At 40.7% G+C, this 16,690-nt stretch overlaps 1 protein-coding gene across 2 annotated transcripts in view; it reads left to right on the forward strand.

Moving 5' to 3' along the window:
- rnf13 (ring finger protein 13) overlaps positions 1 to 16,690 on the forward strand; it is an 86,557-nt gene that overhangs the window by 14,142 nt on the left and 55,725 nt on the right. Inside the window, exon 1 of one of the 2 annotated variants that reach the window (XM_003218188.3) lies at positions 7,362 to 7,514. The exons of the other annotated variant lie outside the window; for it this stretch is intronic. The gene's annotated coding sequence lies outside the window, so the exon portion shown is untranslated. Of the gene's footprint in view, positions 1 to 7,361; positions 7,515 to 16,690 lie in introns of those variants that run through there. 2 annotated transcript variants of the gene reach the window in all.

The raw sequence follows: 16,690 nt of genomic DNA on the forward strand, positions 1-16,690 counted from the left end.
AGTATTGAAGGAACTAGCGGAAGTTATTTCAGAACCACTGGCAATCATCTTCGAGAGTTCTTGGAGAACAGGAGAAGTCCCAGCAGATTGGAGGAGGGCGAATGTGGTCCCTATCTTCAAGAAGGGAAAAAAGAACGACCCAAACAATTACCGTCCGGTCAGCCTCACATCAATACCAGGCAAGATTCTGGAAAAGATCATTAAGGAAGTGGTCTGCAAACACTTAGAAACAAATGCGGTCATTGCTAATAGTCAACACGGATTTACCAAAAACAAGTCATGCCAGACTAATCTGATCTCTTTTTTCGATAGAGTTACGAGTTGGGTCGATACAGGGAATGCCGTGGATGTAGCATATCTAGATTTCAGTAAGGCCTTCGACAAAGTCCCCCACGACCTTCTGGCAAACAAACTAGTAAAATGTGGGCTAGACAAAACTACGGTTAGGTGGATCTGTAATTGGCTAAGCGAACGAACCCAAAGGGTGCTCACCAATGCGTCGTCTTCATCATGGAAAGAAGTGACAAGTGGAGTGCCGCAGGGCTCCGTCCTGGGCCCGGTTCTGTTCAACATCTTTATTAACGACTTAGACGAAGGGTTAGAAGGCACGATCATCAAGTTTGCAGATGACACCAAACTCGGAGGGATAGCTAACACTCCAGAAGACAGGAGCAGAATTCAAAACGATCTTGACAGACTAGAGAGATGGGCCGAAACTAACAAAATGAAGTTCAACAGGGACAAATGCAAGATACTTCACTTCGGCAGAAAAAATGGAAATCAAAGATACAGAATGGGGGACGCCTGGCTTGACAGCAGTGTGGGCGAAAAAGATCTTGGAGTCCTCGTGGACAACAAGTTAAACATGAGCCTACAATGTGATGCGGCAGCTAAAAAAGCCAATGGGATTTTGGCCTGCATCAATAGGGGAATAACGTCTAGATCCAGGGAAGTCATGCTCCCCCTCTATTCTGCCTTGGTCAGACCACACCTGGAATACTGTGTCCAGTTTTGGGCACCGCAGATGAAGGGAGATGCTGACAAGCTGGAAAGCGTCCAGAGGAGGGCAACTAAAATGATTAAGGGTCTGGAGAACAAGCCCTATGAGGAGAGGCTTAAAGAGCTGGGCATGTTTAGCCTGCAGAAGAGAAGGCTGAGAGGAGACATGATAGCCATGTACAAATATGTGAGGGGAAGTCATAGGGAGGAGGGAGCAAGCTTATTTTCTGCTGCCCTGCAGACTAGGACACGGAACAATGGCTTCAAACTACAGGAAAGGAGATTCCACCTGAACATCAGGAAGAACTTCCTCACTGTGAGGGCTGTTCGGCAGTGGAACTCTCTCCCCCGGGCCGTGGTGGAGGCTCCTTCTTTGGAGGCTTTTAAGCAGAGGCTGGATGGCCATCTGTCGGGGGTGCTTTGAATGCGATTTCCTGCTTCTTAGCGGGGGGTTGGACTAGATGGCCCTTGAGGTCTCTTCCAACTCTACTATTCTATGATTCTATGATTCTATGATTCTTAATCCCAAATAGTCTACTGGTTAAAGGTCAACAGTTAGTACCGGTAGTGCATTCATTGATTGACGTCTCAGGGTGTAGAATTAATACAGTTTGACACCACTTTAAATGCAATGTCTCCATGCTATAGAACAATGGGAGTTGTAGTTTTATAAGGTCTCTACACTTCACTGCCAAATAGTGTTGATGCCTCACTAAGCCACAGCTCCCACTGAGCCATGGCAGTCAAAATGGGCTCAAACTGCAAGTGTAGATACACCCCAGGTAGTTGCTGGACCAGGAAAACATTGTCATAAAGCGGTAACAATAAGATGGCTTTTGTCTGTGTAGCTGCACTGAAGACTAGGATTTTGATATTTGTGAATGCCAAGAAAACATTTCTATTCAAACCACTTAATTATTACAATCCTTAACTGGCTAGAACTAAATCTCTCCAGCTCTCTCACACACATACATAGCCCACAGACTTCTATCCCACTTTTCCTGCTGTATTTGCCCCACTACCACTCTACCTGACAACTGACAATCACATATATCTTTATGCACCAAACCTGCATAACTAGCAATTCATTGCAGAACAAGCTTCCCCGTGCCACTTCGTCCCAGGCCTTAGAGAAATTCCCATGATTTTAAACGTGGATTTCTTGTTCAGACATCACAGCTGTTGAACTAATGCTGTTACTCATGATACTGTAAGAACTGAGCGGACAAGAGGCATTACCATCTGCTGGCAAGGCCAGATTATCAATGCTGCCACTGATACAATTGTTCCCAATCCCTTACAGGATAATGCTAATGGGAAATAGTGCTGCTTGGTTCTTCAAGTCATTCACTTTGTGTGCATTGCACAATTGAGGAAAATGAACAGGAACAGCCTATTACTCTCACTGACATTGTTGGAATCTATTCACACACGAAGACTCTAATGGTGATGGTTACTGTTCTTTATATTTTATTATATACTCATTTATTTAATGTAGGTGTCATCATTCATGGAGCAGTTTCCACATCAGTGCAAAATTGGGGGCATTTTGGGAAACTTCTTCATCAACCCAACCAACTTAATCCAGTCTTGACCAGACTTTACAAGTTCTTTGGATGATCCACAGGTGATTGGTTTGTCATTTGATGGCATTGAATGCATCCACACTGTAGAATTAATGCAGTTTAACACCACTTTTAAACTGCCACGGCTTAATACTATGAAATCTTGGAAGTTGTAGTATGGTGAGACACCAGCACTCTTTGGCAAAGAAAGCTACAGACCTTGCAAAACTACAATTCCCATGATTCCATAGTGCTGAACTCTGGCAGTAAAAATGGTAACAAAGTGCATTAATTCTACAGTGTGGATGCACCCTAAGGCATCAAATAATAGGTTTCCCAACTTGGTTCAGATTTCACAGTAATAATCTGATGACTACAACCAAGGTATCACTTAAATACATCAGTGGGCTAGCACTGATATAAAATAATAGGTAAGTTTTACAAACATTCAATGTTGGTGATACAATTTTTAGACATGTATCATTTTGCAACACAGCAATTCAGTTTTCCTACAAACCAGAGGTTAACCCACTCATGGGCAAACTTCAGCCCTCCAGGTGTTTTGGACTTTAACTCCCACAATTCCTAACAGTCTACTGGCTGTTAGGAATTGTGGGAGATGAAGTCCAAACCACCTAGAGGGCTAAGGTTTGCCCATGCCTGGAACTAACTCCTTATAAGAGATGTGAACACATTCATCAATTTTAACAAGCTTTTAATAGATAGAACCTTCACTTAACATCCTATCAATGTCACACAGCAGCTAAAAAAGCCAATGTGATTTTGGCCTGCATAAATACGAGTATAGTGTCTAGATTAAGGGAAGTCATGCTACCCATCTATTCTGCTTGGTCAGACCACACCTGGAATACGTTATCCAATTCTAGGCACCGCAATTTAAGGGAGATTTCAATAAGCAGTAATGTGTCCAGAGGAGAGCTACTAAAACTTTCAAGGGTCTGGAGTACAAGCCCTATGAGGAGCAGCTTAAAGAGCAGGGCATGTTTAGCCTGCAGAAAAGAAGGCTGAGAGGAGACATGGTAGCCATGTGTGAATATGTGAGGGAAGTCATAGGGAGGAAGCCAGCGTATTTTCTGCTGCCATGGAGACTAGGGTGCAGAAAAATGGCTTCAAACTATAGGAAAGGAGATTCCACCTGAACATGAGGAAGAACTTCCTAACTGTAAGAGCTGTTAGCAGTGGAATTCTGCCCCGGAGTGCAGTGGAGGCTCCTTCTTTGGAGGCTTTTAAGCAGAGGCTGGATGGCCATCTGTCAGGGTTGCTTTGAATGCGAGTTGGACTGGATGGCTCACGAGGTCTCTTCCAACTCTATGATTCTATGATTCTAAATACATTGGCTTAAACACCAGCATAAACCTAAAAGCAATTTATCTACCATGGCAGTCTCTCTTCTTTTCACAGGTCTTCCTACCGTGTTTGATGTAATAAGATATTTATTTTCCCAAATAGTGCCATTCCTATGGAATCAATCTGAACCTTGTCAAGAAGAACACTAGCATCAAACCACTTTTCCTCATCCCTTGGACAGTAAAGAGAATAACATGAAGCTTCCTTTCTCTTCTGTTCTAAATAAACATCGCCACATGCCTCAGATTGCGAAAAGAAAGGGAGACTTTTTCAGAAAAGAAAGATGGAACTCAGCAGTTCTCTTCGGAAAGTCCCTGACCCCAAGCAGATTTTGTAAAAAGGGAATTTCTATATTTTTACAATTGGCAAACATGGTTGTGTTGAATGCTTCTACAATCAACTCTCCACAATTGCTGAATTGTCTTTTGCGGATTATTATTGGATTGGATTAAGGTGTTTTTAAAAATCTCTTGATGGTAAACCAGGCATGGGCAAACTTCGGCTCTCCAGGTGTTTTGGACTTTAACTCCCACCAGCTATTAGGAATTGTGACAGCTGAGTCCAAAACACCTGGAGGGCCAAAGTTTGCCCATGTCTGTGGTAAACTCTGGAAAATGAAAAGATTTCCAGGCATAATGTAGTTCAATTCCAGGCTAAATACAAAGTACTAGTCGTTATGTCCTAAACAGTTCTGGTCCAGGCTTTTTGTTTAATCACATCTCCCTGTAGCAGGTATGGGAAAATCCTAACAGCTGGTAGGCTGTTAGGAATTGTTGGAGTTGGCGTCCAAAACACATGGAAGGCCAGTTTGCCCATGCCTGCCCTACACAGACCATCCCGTGCACTGTGGTCAGTGGAGGAGGCCCTCCTTTCGGTCCCACCAGTCACAAGCTTGGTTGGTGGGAACGAGAGAAGGGACCTTCTCCATGACCACGCCCCGTCTCTGTAACTCCCTCCTTAAAGAAATAAAAATAGCCCCCACCCTCCTCTAAGAAACTTCTGAAAACACACTTATGCACGTTAGCGTATAGAGAAGGACTAGGACACTTTAACCCATTGGAACACTTGTATTTTATGGCTGCTACTCGTACATCTTAAATGAACACCAGTGTTTGCCATTTTAATGCAATTGTATCTTAATTTCTTTTAGGATACATGTTGTAATGTTTTACTCATGTTTTAGTTTACTATGTCTTATTGGATTGTTTTATTTTGATCTCGATGCTTAATTCTTCTGTTGTAAGTTTACTGTTGTTACTATGCATTATCCTGTACTATTTTGATGTGCTTGTACTCATTTGAGGCACTGAATGTTTGCCTTTTTGTTTCATGTCTGTAAACTGCCCTGAGTCCCATCAGAGAGAGGGTAGTCTAGAAATAAAGTTTTATTATTATTTTATTATTATTCATTGCTATGTGATACTGCCATTTCACTAAGGATGTCTTGCAACATCAGTCTCCCTGCAAGCCTTGAGTGAGGGTGCATCCATACTGTGGAATTGATGCAGTTTGACCCCACTTACTATAGTTCAATGCTATGGGATTCTGAGATTTGTGATTTCTTGAGGCAAGAGCAACCTTTTGCAAAGAAGCCTAAAGGCTTTGGGTTGCTGTGAGTTTCCCGGGCTGTATGGCTATGTTCCAGAAGCATTATATCCTGACGTTTCACCCATATCTATGTCAGACATCCTCAGAGGTTGTGAGCTATATTGGAAACTAGGCATTGTTGTTTATTCGTTCAGTCGCTTCCGACTCTTCATGACCTCATGGACCAGCCCAGGCCAAAGCTCCCTGTCAACCGTCACCACCCCCAGTTCCTTCAAGGTCAAGCCAGTCACTTCAAGGATACATCCATCCATCTTGCCCTTGGTCGACTCCTCTTCCTTTTTCCTTCCATTTTCTCCAGCATCATTCTCTTCTCCAAGCTTTCTTGTCTCCTCATTATGTGGCCAAAGTACTTCATCTTTGCCTCTAATATCCTTACCTCCAGTGAGCAGTCGGGCTTTATTTCCTGGAATATGGACTGGTTGGATCTTCTTGCAGTCCAAGGCACTCTCAAAATTTTCCTCCAACACCACAATTCAAAAGTGTCTGTCTTCCTTCGCTCAGCCTTTCTTATGGTCTAGCTCTCGCATCCATAGGTTGCTATGGGGAATGCCATTGCTTTAACTATGCGGACCTTCGTTGCCAGTGTGATGTCTCTACTCTTCACTATTTTATCGAGGTTGGCCATTGCTCTCCTCCCAAGAAGTAAATGTCTCCTGATTTCCTGGCAGCAGTCTGCATCTGCAGTGATCTTTGTGCCTAGAAATATAAAGTCTGCCACTGCCTCCACGTTTTCTCCCTCTATTTACCAGTTATCAATCAGTCTGGTTGCCATAATCTTGGGTTTTTAAAAAAAAAATGTTTAACTGCAACCCAGCTTTTGCACTTTCTTCTTTCACCTTGATTATAAGGCTCCTCAGCTCCTCCTCGCTTTCAGCCATTAAAGTGGTATCATCTGCATATCTAAGGTTGTTAATGTTTCTTCCAGAAGGGTTGTTGTATGTATTCCTGGCTGTATGGCATGTTCTAGAAGTATTCTCTCCTGATGTTTCGCCCACATCTGTGGCAGGCATCCTCAGAAATTTCATCTTCCAGAAATTTTTACTCCAGCCTTGGATTCATCACGCCCCTCAGGTCGCATGATGTGTTCTGCACACAAGTTGAATAGGTATGATGAACTCCCTACCTAAGTCCTTTCCGGGCTGGGGCTGTGGCGCAGGCTGGAGAGCAGCTGCAGTGAATCACTGCAATGAATCACTCTGACCAGGAGGTCATGAATTCAAGACCCGCTCGGAGCCTATGTTTGTCTTGTCTTTGTTCTATGTTAAAAGGCATTGAATATTTGCCTATATGTGTAATGTGATCCGCCCTGAGTCCCCTTCGGGGTGAGAAGGGCGGAATATAAATGATGTAAATAATAATAATAATAATAAATTTCCCAATCTTGAACCAGTCTGTTGTTCCGTGGTCTGTTCTTACTGTTCTTGGTCGTTACACGGATTCCTCAGGAGACAGACAAGTTGACTTGATATCCCCATACCACCAAGAACTTGCCATAATTTATTATGATCCACACAGTCAAAGGAAACTAGGCTAGTGAGGTTTGTATATCTGTGGAAGGTCCAAGGTGGGAGAAATAACTCTTGTCTGTTGGAGGCAAGTGAGAACGTTGCAATTAATCACCTTGATTTGCACTGGAAAGCCTGTGACAACACGCCTAAATGCTTTGTAAAGCGGCAACTTTACAGGAAGTGCCCCCCCCCCCGAGCTTTAGGCTCCTCCCTTCCCCACAGGAGTCGTCACGTGCCAGCAGCTGTGCGCAAACCCCGCCCGGCTTTTGTGAGTGACGGAGGCTCCGGACCAATCCCAGCCTCCCGCTCCAGTCCTCTCCGCCTATGCGCGGGCTGCCCCGCCAACGAGGGCGGGATTTCCGGAACTTCCTGCCCAGTTCGCCGACGGGCCGAGGGAGGGTTTTGTTATGGATTCCGCCTGAGCTGCCTTCGCTGTCTCTCTTCCGCGGCTGTGCCTGGACGCCAGGTGAGAGGCCTGCCTGTTTGATTCTTGAGGCCTCCTCTGTGGGGATGGGATATAGCTCTAGGAGGGGAGGGTCGAGGGCGAGCCTTCCTCGACGTGACCTTGTTGGCCTCTTCGTCTCTCTCGCTTCCATTCCTCATCCTCCCCCTTTATCCACTCTTCCAACACGCAGGCTGTGTTCGCATGTCTGAATGACGCTAGGGCGGGCCTGAGTTGCCCAACCCGTGCCTTTAAAGCAGGCCTGGGTCAACTTGGGCCTGCCCTCCAGGTGTTTTGGACTTCAACTCCCACAATTCCTAACAGCCGGTAGGCTGTTAGGAATTGTGGGAGTTGGAGTCCAAAACACCTGGAGGGCCACAGTTTGCCCATGTCTTCCACGTTGGCCCAGGCGAAAGCTTTCATGGCCGGAATCGCTGGGTTGTTGTGAGTTTTCCGGGCTGTATGGCCATTTTCCAGAAGCATTCTCTCCTGGCGTTTCGTCCACATCTATGGCAGGCATCCTCAGAGGTTGTGAGGTATATTGGAAGCTAAGCAACTGAGTCTTATATCTCTGTGGAAGGTCCAGATTGGGAGAAAACTTACCGGATGGAGGCCAGTGTGAATGTTTATATATCTGTGGAAGGTCCAAAGGATTCCCCCAGACAGTAAGCATCCAGACCTTGAAGCTACAAGGCCATTAAATGCTAATCAAGATGGCCAATTGCAACATTCACACCTGCTTCAAATAGACAAGAGTTCTTTCTCCCACCCTGGACCTTTCACAGATGTATAAGCCTCAACTTGCTTAGTTTCCAACAAACCTCACAAACTCTGAGGATGCCGGTCATAGATGTGGGCAAAACATCAGGAGAGAAGGCTTCTGGAACATGGCCATACAGCCTGGAAAATTCACAGCAACGTAAGAAAGTGTTAATACCTATTTTACTTTTTACCTTAGTTTTCTACAAATTTAAATGTTTAATACTGTTTTATCTATCAGTACTGTTTTATCTAGTGCATATCCTCCTACGAACCCTCACGAGCCCTGAGATCATCAGGAGAGGCCCTTCTCTCAGCCCCACCACCATTACAAGTGCAATTGGTGGCAACAAGAGAGAGGGCCTTCTCGGTGGTAGTCCCACAACTCTGGAACTCCCTTCCTAGAGAGGTGTGATCCGCCCCCTCCTTGCTGGCCTTTTGTTCATAAATTAAAACTTTTTTATGGTACCAGGCTTTTCCTGACAACCTAAAATAAGCAATGTCTAGACAGTGCTGGTATTGCACATCTTTTAGAAGGTATGTTAGACCTCTCAATGTTTTCATATGACCGAAAGAAAAGTGGCATTTTTAGGAACTTTGTACAATTGTTTTACAAATAACCTCAGTGGCCGGAAATTTAAGGAATTTTTTAATGATATATATTGTAATTTATTAATTTGTTTATATATGGGAGGTATTGTGTGCCATCTGTTTACCTGGGTTATGATGTTTTTGTTGGACTTTTTGTTATGTTTATCTTTGCTGTTTTAATCTTGTATGTCGCTTTGAATCCCACCCATGGGAGAAAAATGCAATAAAATACATTAATAATAATATATTCAATACTGGTTTTTTTCTCTGCTTTTGACAATGTTTCCTAATCTCTAAATGCATGTCATGTGCCTAATTTAACGGGGATTTTTTGGTGTTGGTTATTGACCCTAATAATAAATATATGTATGTACCTTGAACACTGTTCCCCTTTACATACCTGGGTGAACGTTGAGGTCAAGTAGGGAGACCCTCATTTGCACATGGGTACCCTCTAATATGTGCTTAAGTAGGACCAGGGAAGGCTCATTCTCAGGGAAAACACCAGCACTTTGGAACTCCCTTCCGGAAGAGCTGCCCCATCCCTGTTGAGCTTCCAGAAAGGGGGTAAAGACTTTCTTATTTAAGAAAGCTTTAAACTAAAGATTTTATGTGCCAGGGCTGGATGGTGTTTTAAGATTCAAGCACTTGTTTATCGAAAGGGGTTTTTATGGGAAGGAGGTAATGGGTTTACGAATATATGATTTTAACCACGTTTTAACATTGTATTGTATGGTTTTATTCTGTTTTAAGCCTCCTTGAGTCTGCTTGCGGGAAAAGGTGGAATAAAAATATCTTGAATAAGTAAATGTACGCTATCAACTTCTTTCTCCCTGGGCCTTTCCACACAGCCATATAACCCAGAATATCAAGGCAGATAATCCACAGTATCTGCTTTGAACTGGATTATGTGAGTCTACACTGCTATATAACCCAGTTCAGTGTGGATTTTATACAGCTGTGTGGAAGGGGCCTCAGTCTCAAAGGTGCTACAACCTCCCAGAAACAAGGAGGAGCTTAGTTGGTAACTTTCTTTTAATTTTCTCCTGTTGCTTTTGCTGCCTCCTTTTCCTCTCTGTGGTTTACATCGAAACCCACGTCTAACCACAAGTTTGACACCAAGTTTCAGGAAGCTCCGTGATAGCACCATTGCTTAAGAGCATTTGATGTGCAGGCCACAAGTCATGCCTTAGGGGCTGCTGAGCTTTTATGATGCATAGAGGGATGAGTTTATTGTTATTTTTAATACTAATACAGACAGCCCTCTGTAGCCATGGATTCTGCTTCCACAAATTCAACCATTCATGACTTGATTTTTTAAAAAAATCCAAAAAGGGCCTACTATATTATGATAATTGACAACGCTGTTTTAAATTGGTGAAAAGCTGCCCATGGTTGGTGGTGTGATGTTAAACTGCATTTATGATGTAGTCCTTGCCTGTGATGACATCAGTTTGTTTTGGGACCCTCTGTTGGACATATCTGGTGCAAAAGTCTTTAAATGGCATTTAGTGGTAGCAAAAGAGATTTACAGTACATTTGCAATACTTGCTTGTCTGTATGTTGTCCAGTTCTGTACTTGTGGAGTGACTGCTAAACAGTAAATTAGAAATCTATTATGACTTTTCAGTTCCTTCTTTCTTCTCACTCTACTTAGCAATTCACTTGTAAAATTTAATTCGTTTTCAGAACCCCGAGCAGGTAGCCAAAAATCTCATTGATGTGGTCTGCTTTCAGATGTTTGTGGTCTTAGGCAGCTTCAGGTTGCCTGTCAATTCATGATGGCCTGATGGATTTCATAGATTTTTAAAGGCAAGAAATAATTTGAAATTGTTTTGCTAGTTCCTTCCTCTGAAATATAGCCAACAGCACCTGGTATTCATTCGCAGTCTCCCACCCAAGTTACTTACCAGGACTCACCCGGTTTAGCTTTCAAGATCAAATGGGATCTGGTGCCTTTAGCACACACCCAAAATTCCAGTGTGTTAAGTTTGGTTCTGCAACTATTTATTCCTCAGTCTCTTTATGAGGTTGCACTTCTGGGTAATGGTGTCAAGTGTATAGTAACAGGCCTGCACCCCAATGGAGTGGAATAAAGATGTAGTATCTGTACAGATGTCCTGTTGTTTATTAGGATAAATGTATTAGTTTTCACCAATAAATTACTCAATAGATTAGGATTTAAGAGATTACTTTGTCACATAAGAGTAATTATGCTATCTCAGCAATATTATTTTATGTACCTTATTTGGACATCAAGGAAAATACCTTGCATATATCTTTGCAGATATCAGATTTTTACTTTTGGAAATAGGATATTATCTGAGCCTGTGCGTTTGTTAATTAATATATGTTTCAGGCTGACCTGAGAATGTGGGTGTAGGATTCAACCAATATAGAGGTGATGTATCTTCTGAAAGATGCTCACTTGTACTGGGATAGTCTCAGACTTTTAGAGATACTTAACATACATATGTGAGAGCAAATACTAGTCAACACAATGGACTGGCTTCTGACTAGAGAATAATAGGATTGTATTGTATTTTAAGGTCCCACTGTATAACTTCAGTAGACACCTATGTCCCAGTGAGAGAGGCAGCGTGCTGTTGGACCATGATGCTGGAGACCCGGGTTCAATTTCCCATTCAGCCATAGACACCTATGTGATAATCTTGGGTGACTTACATATTTTCAACTCCAGAAAAACTGTGTGATATGTTCCTCTTATGCTCCCCATGAGTCACAAATGGCTTGGATACATAACAACAAATCTCTCTTAAGATGAGGCAATGTGATGTGGTTTGAGTGCTGGATTATATTTGACTTTGGAGACCATCGTTTGAAAATCTGCTCTGTCATGGAAACCCATGGAGAATCACACTATCCTAACCTCAGAGGAAGGTAAACCCTCTCTGAACAAATCTTGCCAAGAAAACTGCATGAAAGGTTTCCCTTAGAAATTCCATAAGTAAGGAATGACTTGAAGGCATCTGTCTAACATTCATTAGAAGATAGTTCCTTCACCAAAATGGACTGATGCTTACCTGATATGTTCTTATGTATTGACAGCAAAACATGCTTTGATTTAGGTAGTACAGTAGTCTCTCACTTATCCAACCTCCGCTTATCCAAAGTTCTATATTATCCAATGCAGTCTGCCTTTTAGTAGTCAATGTTTTTTGTAGTAAATGTTTTCAATTCATTGTGATATTCTGGTGCTAAATTCGTAAATATAGTTCTTACTACATAATGTTACTGTATATTGAACTGCTTTTTCTGTCGATTTGTTGTAAAACATGTTTTGGTGCTCAATTTGTAAAATCATAATGTAATTTGAGGTTTCCCTTAATGCCTCCTTATTATCCAACATTTCCTCTTATCCAACATTCTGCTGGCCCGTTTATGTTGGATAAACAAGACTCTACTGTAATTTGAAATGTGAAAACCTTAAATTATTCGCTTCACCAGCTAAAACAGTTTAGTATTATCATCCTTTTAGAATATGAACTCTAATCATATTATTATGAGTATGAAAGAGAGAGGGTGAAATTATGTTGTCATTCAGTTGATTTAATCACAGGAATTCCACCACCTGACCATTGCAATCTACAGCCATTATTTGCATGTCATAGCAGATATTGCCTGCACAATAGCTTTCTCTAACAGGAAACTTGTTTGGAGTTGCCGATGAAAAAAATCTTTATGCTGTATCTTAAAAACGTTTGATTATGTGTTTTTTCTTCAGAATGGGAAGATTATCTTCTTTATCTTTGTATCACTTTTTCAGTACAAAGACCATGACTAAATCCAGATATTTAAAAAAAATTAAGGCAAACTATCAGCACAACAAATGTAATCAAAATGCATAGAATATAGAACCACAAAATCTTCAGCCTAGTTTTCTAGGGCAGCAAAATGTTGGAAAGATATTGAAATATTAGAATTTGGGATGTATGGTCAGTATACCAGAGAAATGATTCAGGAAATGATTTTATTCTGCATGAACTTAAGGAGTCTTCAAGTAGTAGGTTACATTGTCTCGTTGTGAAATTTTCCAAAACAACACTTTGTTAGAAAAGTCGAATGTTTCTCTTCCTGGTGCTAAAAAGGTATGGTTATCAAATTTGCAGATGACATCAAATTATGAGTGGTAGCCAAATACCCTAAAGGACTGGATCAGAATTCTAAATTATCTTAATATGTTCAATCTATCTTCTACTTAAAATACATATTTTAATGAATGGACTCGTGGGCCACAGTTGAAGTTACAATGATTTTAATGGGTTTACTTTAGAGAGAAGTAACACTAAATTGGGCCTATAATTCAGACCAACGTCTAGGACTAACAGGAAATGTAACATAACTGTACAAAACACTATAAAACAACTAAGATTTGCGATTCCAAAGGATTTGCAGTTGCATTGTGTAAAGACATTAATTTATTCTACATTCTATTCCATCATCCATGTCATTGAGGAAGATGTTGAATAGCATTATTCCTAGGACAAAACCCTTTTATACCACATTAGTAACTTCTCTTCAGGATGAAGAAGAGCCATTGGTGAGTATCCTTTGGATTTGGTTGGTCAACCAATTACAGATTCACACAATAGTAGCATTGGCTAACTCTTTAGTACATTGTTTGCAGAATATCAATAGCTTGTTATAGGTCTTACTGAAATCAGGATATTCTACTACATCTATATTCCCTTTGTCTTCCGAGATTGTAACTTCATCAAAAAAGAGTTAAGATTAGCCTGACATGACTTGTTTTTCAGAAATCCATGTTGACTTTTAGTGATCATACCATTTAATTTCTAAGGGCTTAAATAATGTCTGTTTAGTGAGCCTTTCTGACTTTCTTCCTATATATTCTAGCTATTTGCTTATTTTCATCTTTGGTAATGTTTTCTATATATTTTAAATCTCTAAATCTTATTTCTGCCAGGAGCCACTGAAATGCTTAATAAGACACTATTGGTTCTTCTGGTCAATTTTATAACTGAGTTCTCTGATAAAAAGAAATCAGTGCAGTTGCTTGCATTCTGTGATTATGAGTCCACGTATCTGTCTTAGTAGACTCATCTGTTTAGTCAGAATATTAATGAAGAATATTTCCTCTTTATAAAGAACCAATGTGTTTCTTAGTTACGAATACTGATATTTTCCAATTGTAGTTTTGATTGATGTAATGTTGCCAATTCACTTCCAAAAAAAGAAGGTAAATTTGTAAATGGATAAAATACATTTTGTGTAACTTGTTGCTATTGTACATGAATGGAAGGAACATATTGTCAAACTAATGATTTGATTCTCTGTTTCCACACTCTTCTCAGAGATCCAGTTGGTCAGCAGCTTGAGAGGATTACAGGCAGAGAGACAGCAAGATTTAGTATGGAAAAGCTCTATATGGCAGGCAATGTAGGATAAGAAGGCAGAATTTGAGAACAGACCAAAGGTCAACACAATTTAGTTAATGAGACAGAAAGGGAGAAAAGGAAGGGATCTGAGAGAGTTGTAAAATACTAATACTGATAATAAACGTTATTCATATCCCTCCCCCTCTCCACAGGGAATCAGGGCAGCTCACAACAAAATCAAGTCACAATATATACATAAGCAGAAACCAAAAAGACAAAAATCATATATAACCAATAATCATATACTAGAAAATTAAAAAAAAAACAACAACAATGATATCACAATAAATAATACACAAGTTAAAATTTTACTGGGTTTAAACACATACTGCACAAGGCTAAAAGACCACCATCATAATGAAGAGTAATCAACAGTTTTCAAAAACCAGCTTACACATCCAGGTTTTTAGTTTTTTCCCTAAAGTTAGCTAGAGAGGGCAACTGTCTGATTTCTTTAGGGGGAGCATTCCAAAGCCGGGGGGCCACCATTGAGAAGGCTTTTCAAAATTTCAAGAATTGATATATTTCTTATATAGCAATACAGTTGTGTGAAAAGAGAGTTGGGTGAAATGACATGATGTCGGAGCTTGAGATCATTAGATTTTCAGGCCTGACATTTATTTAAAAGTTTTCTAGGTGGAGCTTTTAGATAGTTTGGACCAGTTACTGTTTCAGACTACAGACTTCAGAATCCCCTATCCAGCATGACCAGCAGCATTGTAGCTCAAAAACAAGCCTTTGGGGGTGGGGGGGGGGGTCATATTTTGCACAGTAATTTTCTTATTAGACTTGATATCATTGTGAAGCAAGGAACTGGTATTTCCTTAACACTCTTCTCCAAGCAAGCTATACCGTTTGCCTGCTTATTTAGTAGCCTAGCTTGAAAGAGGGCATGGTTCTGGGGCAGGATGTTTAACTTAATTAAGTTCATTTGAAACAGCAAATAGTTGGAAATAATTTCTACAAGAATGTGGAAGGCAATACAGCATTATCTTATACTGGTGAGTAGCAGTCCCAGGAAATACTGACAAGAAGAACTGAAACTTATGAATCTAGTGAAATACATATATGCTTATACTTTTTGAAAATGCTTGCTTGCAATATTGTTTTTAGTTGCCACATTGTGCCTGGGGTGCACTAGGTCTGATGCATCTGAGAATAATATCGCTTAGAAGCATTCTTAAAGCCTTTGTTGTTTGTTTTTCAGAAAAAATGTGTAGTAAGCCATGCAGATAATTCTTCAGTAATTATCTTACTCTTCTTGTGCAAGCTACCTCTTACCTCTTTCTCACATTTTTCTGCTAGTCATTATACTCATGCTGCTAGGTGCCTACTCTAACCAATAGATTGAATAGATTTGCCAAATAGTCACTGTTGTATGTTTTATGTTGAATGTTTTTATATTGTGGAATGATATTTTAAATTGTAAGTCACTCGGAGCACCCTGGTGGAGAGCGACTAATTAAGAAGTGAAGTGAAGTAAAGTGAAAGTGAATAACTGAATATATAATAGATGTAGCACAGCTCTTCACCATTCTCAGATGATGGAGCTCTGTCTTAAATATGTCAGGGAGTAAATCTGTTTATCTGTACACAGCTTCACATTTCCCCCTTTTACAAGAAGAAAAAGAAGCCAGAAAAATGTAGTTAACCATTGACTGTTATATGTCTATCCCAGTTAACAGAGTCACTGACAAAGAACTTCCTTTTAAAAAGTCTTTTTGTGTCTCCAACCTGCCCTTAGCTCTGTTGTTGTTGTTGTTGTTGTTGTCGTTTGTGGCTGGAAGGTTGTTAGCCACATAGACATTGTGTCTCCAACCTGCCCTTAGCTCTGTTGTTGTTGTTGTTGTTGTCGTCGTCGTCGTCGTTGTTTATGGCTGGAAGGTTGTTAGCCACATAGACATTGGCAAAATGCTGAAGGAGGGCTTGAAGAAACAGACTTCGGGGATAGGGTTGGAGAAGCATCTTTAAAGTTTGTGTTATAATAGAATGGGATACTTCTCTTGCTGATCCTATTGCAGCTGTCTGCCTGTATACATCAAGCAAAGTAAATGCAGATGCATCCTTACTGAGTATGGGTGAACATTAAAAAAAGGAAAATAGATAAGCTTGCCTCACCAACTACCCCGTTCACTTTTCTTATGAAAATCATAGGAAATGTAGAGGGCAGTGAAAGAAAAAGAAGTAACCCTAGAAAGTACTTTGGAAAAAACTTTCAAGTGGTCTCTACAGTTCAAAATGGTTTTTTTGGGGGGGGAGGGGGGTATTGTTCATGCAAGGATCTTTCACGTGTACATGATATTAGTTTTGGCTAAAAGTTTAGTTGAAACTCTTCTTTTTATGTATGGCATATTATCCTTATTCTTTCCATATTATTTATCCTTCTTTTACTGTTTTTTTTTAAGCTACAGAAATAATACTACAATACTA

This window comes from Anolis carolinensis, chromosome 3 (assembly GCF_035594765.1).
Source record: "Anolis carolinensis isolate JA03-04 chromosome 3, rAnoCar3.1.pri, whole genome shotgun sequence".
In the NCBI taxonomy this organism is placed as follows: domain Eukaryota; kingdom Metazoa; phylum Chordata; class Lepidosauria; order Squamata; family Dactyloidae; genus Anolis; species Anolis carolinensis.